Raw genomic sequence first — 6,000 nt, 5'->3', positions numbered from 1 at the left:
AGAGAGGAGGGAAGAAGAATCTCGTGGGTTGGTGGGTTAATCTATTGTTTACTTGCTTTCCATGCTGTTTTCAAGGTATTCAGGGATAGCTCAACCTTTTAAAGCAACACACAAAAGATAGGTACACAGATGAGCTCAGTGGTCTGGATCCTGAGAACTGTTTCAATTCTTCATCTTCAATTTTGAATATTTCAGATTCCCAGTCTGTAACAAGTGAAATCTACTTGACGTAATGATAAAAATAAATCTACCTTTTTTTAACTCATGTCAGCTTGGCAAAAGAAAAAGAAGAGTAAGATGAATTCAGTCCTGCCTTATAAGTCATCAAGAAAAGCACTTTTTTGTTTAGTATATAGTTTTAATAAAGAAGAGTGGTGCATTGGTATATTTGGTACAATGGGATAAAAATCTTTATTTTGTATCCAGGCCAAGTGATGACAAGAGAAGTTCTTTTGCTCAGAACAAAATAATGGAAAATATTGAAGTCATTAAGTAATAATAAGCTCATGACAGTGATTTGGGATCTCTCAGTTATTTTAAGTATAACTATGTTATTTGCTGAAGTATCTTTTGAGGATTTCAATGCAGGAATATAAGTAGAGAAATGCTACTACTTATTAATTGTACAAAGGTATCAAATTAATTAGTTGAATAATTGTGTACAGTACTTGGATTTGTAATGGGCTGCCCAGTCCAAATAATCAACCAAAAAGGAATAATAGTGACGAAAAAAAAAGCAAAAAAAAAAAAAAAAAGGGCAAAAAAAAAAGAGCTTAATTCTATTTTGAAGAGCCAAAACTTACACTTGGGTATTCTTGCCCGGGACAGCAAAGTGGTGAAACGTGGGCTTCCTTTAAGGTGTGGGAGAACTCCTTTGAAAGTCAGGGGGACTGCACTGTTTGCTTTAAGTTACAGAGGTATTTAAGCTCTTTGCTGTGGTGCCTGCCATTGTACTGGATAGGGCTTGTATTCCTGAATTCCTCTATCAAGCAACTGCATTTCAGGGAGCACTTGCCCCCATAGTTATCTTTAATAACTTGGCCTGTTTGGAGATCCTGGCATGTGACAGCTATAATCCACTGCAAGGTCATGTGTTTCAGGATGAAGACTGACTTTTGTGACACATGAATGTACCAAAGGCTCAGTTCTCCTCTATTATACTCACATTAGTATGCACAAATTATTTTGATAAGAACTATCCTCAGTCACATATACTTAGCATTGCAATCTTATTTAACTTCCATCATAGATGAAATTAATTCATGAGTTTTGTTTAAGTTCAGCCAAAGTAAGTGGAACCACATATACAGCCAAAGTAAACCCTACACTAAAGCTACCTTGCTGAAATTGCAACAGATTCTTGAAGAAAATATTACTAGCTCATAAAAATCTTTTCATCCTTGTGTTCATGGAGATCTATACAGTTTATGTCTTCTCAAAATCTCCACCAAATCCTTTCTCTGTGTTTTTCACCCTCTGACTAAACTTTGGCATGACTAAAAGGAAAAAAAAAAGTCCATTCGTACTCGACAATCCTTGAGAGAAACTTAATCTCTCTATCAGCACTGGCATGTGCATTGCACTACATACATCATGCCTGCTCTGAAGCAGTTCTCTCATTCCTTCAGGACAACTTCTTTATGAACATCTGAGTACTGAACAGAACACGTACAAACCAACTGGCAGATGTTCTTAGTAAATCATTGAGAGGCTCACATTAAAAATTAGCCACCTGTGTATTTATCTGATCTTTTCTAAGTATCAATAAATTATTTAGAACACTGAAATGTCTGTTTGAATTTATCAATACATTCTTGTTCATAGGTATTTCTGTTCTAGTTTCCCAGGAATCAAAAAGATAAGAGAATCCTTTAAATATAATTGTTAATTTATAGCAAACAGCATAATCTCTGGCTGCAGTAACACAATTTCTGGCAAAAATAACCCCAAACCCAAACGCCTTTAAAAGAAATAAGGTATTAAAGTTTCATCAGTTTTACTACTTGGTTGTCTCTTCAAAATAACAGATGCCACCTGTCAAATATACAGGTCCAAAGCAGTCCTAATACAGTCCTTCTCTTTGGGGACAGCCAGAAATTTGCCAGAACCTACAAATTCTAACAGGTTCAGTTTTCCTTTTAAAAGTGGTTCACTGATAATAGCAACACAAAACCTCCTCTTTCCTATTTGTGCTAAGCTGCAGTGAGAGAATTACACTACCAGTTCCTACTGCTGAGAATCTTGTTTGACAATTGAAATTCTTGAAATTCAGTAACATTGAAATCTAGTGTCTGTTATATCTTTTGTCCTCCTGATTCTTGTCACCGTGGCATAATTAGTTAAGTAAAACTACATGGGTTTTTTCGTCCCTGCCCAAGTTCAGGGAAGCTTTATGAGATAGCTAGAAACTATGAAATTAACAATTTCTGAATATGTGCACATCTGGAGATCAAACAAACGATCAGAGCCCTGGCACTTAGTTGAAATCTGGCATTAGGTACTATAAATGGTGGTAGTTCTTAAAGTCCTTAAAATTTAAACCAGCTCCACCTGCAACTAATCAGCTGCCTCCCAATTGTACATGTGAGATGGGGGATCAAATAATAGCTTGAAGATCACCTGGTCCTCATAAAAGCCTGCTAGAAGGTTGGGGCAGGCAGGCATTAACAGATGAGCATGATTGATATCTTGAGCTTCTGTTGAATTGCTTTGTTCTGAAAGAGTCAAACTTTGTGTCTGAGGGAGAAAGACTAAAATTTTACACTAAGAAGTATTTCACCTGAGAATGGTTTGATAGAGCACTTACAGTTAGGGTGGGGTTTTTTTGTTTCAGGAGCTTGATTTTTTTCATAAGTAGATCCCAAAATTGCTACAACTAGGTCAATATGTAACTAGGTTCTTGCTCTGATTTGTCCTGTCTCTCTTTCACAGTAAAAACTGCTTAGGGATGTTAGTGAAGTTGGGTGATAAAAATAGCATGCATGGGAGCATTTTCCCTTTTAATAAAGGATTTCAGTCTCAGCTTTGCTATCAGAAGGTTCTCTAAACACTCAGTATAAGAAGAAAATCGTATCTTGTCAAGGATTTGATCTTCACTTTTTCCTCTTGGCAGAAGGCAGCTTTGAGAGGTTTCATAGCTTTGAATTCTGAGCTGAGACGGTTACCTGCCAAATTGTTAGAAGGGTAAATGTTAAACCACCATATGCTTCTTTATCACTTCTGATTGTTCAGCTTCTTGAGCACAGAGCTACCTGGAAATCCCCCTCTGTACTGCACAGTAGCCTCATGTACCAGCTAACAAGACCTGATGCTTACTCTAAGTACATAAGTGTCCAGGGAGTGGGATACCCAAAAATTTGGCTGAGACTTTGCTATTATCATGTTACATGTCTTAATGCTCATACATAACTTGGTAGCTCTGCTCCACTGCTAAGGTTAGGAGAGGATAATAATGTATTGACACGAAAAGGGAACCTGAGTGGAAATAAAATGCGTCTCTCAAACTCAGCTTACTCTTGATTGATGTTACTGAAGAAAGTTACACAAGAGTGTTGTAAAGAGTGAAATGGAGATGTTGAGGTTCAGATGTAAAATAAACCAATTAAACCATGCTGTTTGACATCAGATGAAGTCACATATGATGACCTGGTCAGACCAACAGCATTAATGAACAAAAGCAGAAACTCCATCAAAACCAGATGCTACATCAGGGTTTAACTGTCATAAGCATAATACATTTGGAAGTGAGCACTGGAAACAAGGTATTGTGAACTCATCCTCTATTTTGAATATAAGCACAATGCTCTGAAGGCAGCATACAACTTAAACCATAGTCTTAAAAAAGATGAGTAGGGCTATATAAATAGTGAAAAAAAGAGGGGGGGAAAGAAATCCAACCCTTGTTGCTATGTTACTAGTCTTTGGAGCAAGATCATGCACACATGGAAATCAATGTCAGTTCTGCTTTTTTAGTTTTCCTCCTGTGTCATAACTCTCATAGTTCCTGGCTGGGAAACAGATGATAACAGAGCCAAGACTTAATAAACTGAGTGGGGTACTCCAGCTGAACAGAGCATATTTTGAGCAGAGAGATTCAGTAATTGCTCATAGCAGGAATTATAGACTTTTCTTAATTGTATGCTGAGGCTGGGGAGTGAGTTAAGGCACTTGGAATGTGTGGCATGGAAGCCAGGAGAGCTTCGGGAGACACCGTGGCTGAGAGGACACATTACTGAGGCATTACTTATTCTACCTCTGCAACAAGGGACGAGGGGGAGGGAAAGCAGTGCCACGGCATCTAGATCAGTATTGCAAGATCATGGCATCATTATACTAGATGCTGCTGAGGCAGAATGAAACAGTCCTGACCCCAAAGAGTTGCAGTCCAAGTGAAAAAGTACAAGAAATACATGGAATCACAAAGAGGAACATGTGAGGAAATGGCTTTTCGTTCAGAGTAGCAGGCAGGAATCTCACCAGAACTGGCATCTTAACTGCTTGTTCGCTTTGCTTCCCATCTCATGGAAGCACTGAAATCTCCAACAAGGGAAAGAGAGCAAGTATATTGAAATTAAAATCTATGTAATGAAGAAATCTTCCCCAACCAGTTTACACCTAAGAAACAGTGAAAGCAGTAAATTAATCTTACGCTTATTTTCTTCTTGCTTTCACTTAAGCAAGTCTAGGGAAAGACACCAAGATGATTAGGGGGCTGAAGCATGTGATATGTGAGCAGAAGCTCAGAGAACTGCACTTGTTCATCTTTAGAAAGAGAAGGCAAAGAGGATGTCTTATGGCTACCTTGAGCTATGTAGTTTAAAATTAGCCGTGCTTTGAGTGTTGGGGCTGACCTGATGACCTCCAAAAGCCTTTTGCAACCTTTGATTGTATAATTATAGGAACAAGGGCTAGAAACTGTCATAAATGAGGATTCTTAAAAAAATATTTTACCCAATGATTTAATATAAAGCATATACTGTGAGAAACAAAACAATTACCAACACTGCACATTTGGGGACTGAAGATGAAAATCGATGAGGGATCACAAAGTCCTTAGCTTATGTTTGACAATACAGTTCAAAGGCAACAAAAAGCCGCAAACATTAGTATAGTTAGAAAGTTAGCTGTTCAAAAAATCCCTAAAGGGAAAACAGACACTTCCCCCTCCTTTCCAAATCAAATACACAGAGCTGTTATTGCATAAGCATTTTGTTCAATTTATTTGTCTTTCTAGCACTTAACTTCAAAGCTTGTCTCTACAGATAGAATCAGAAAACTTTTTAAGTCCTAAAATATTAAGGCAATACACAAAGTATAAGCAAAGTGCTTGCTTTATTTTCCCACATGGAAATTCTGGAGGTATTCCTCAAAACACATATTTCAAATATGAGCTACCAACATACATCTGTCTGGCTGGACATGACTGTAATAATTAACAATGATATTTTCTTTTTTGCTCGGATCAAACCCAACAACTTCCAGTGTTTTTATGATAGGCAGGATATTCACTAGGAGTTAAATACTCCTCTTCCCCATGAAGTTTTTCATCTGAGTATCTTTTAATAAGGCAGAATTGCAAAGGTTGTAGGAGGAAAGGAAACCTCTCTTTCTCTGCCTGATTAGACTGTAGAAAAGCAACTGAAGCACTCTGTCATCTCTACCCAAACTGGTTATCATTACTTTGGGTAGATACCTTGGATTTAATTCATATCATTTCATATTTTATGATGAAAATTATATGTCTGTATAGGTCTATGGTCTATAAATGGAATAATGGTGACTAGATCATACATCTACAACAAAGACATCTAAATTTTTTCATTGAATCCCACTATTTTTTCTTGAAATCACTATAACAATGTATCAAGGTAGATTCATTGTAATTTGACTATAATCCAGTTTGGACAATGGCATTCTTCCCACAAACTTCCATGTAAGTAGTGCAAGGACACCTAAGGGCATGGCTTGGTCCTGAAATGCTTGCTGTGCTGCTATTTTTCA

The sequence above is a fragment of the Aquila chrysaetos genome, chromosome 5 (assembly GCF_900496995.4).
Source record: "Aquila chrysaetos chrysaetos chromosome 5, bAquChr1.4, whole genome shotgun sequence".
NCBI classification, from domain to species: domain Eukaryota; kingdom Metazoa; phylum Chordata; class Aves; order Accipitriformes; family Accipitridae; genus Aquila; species Aquila chrysaetos.
Note: the sequence above shows the minus strand (reverse complement) of the source record.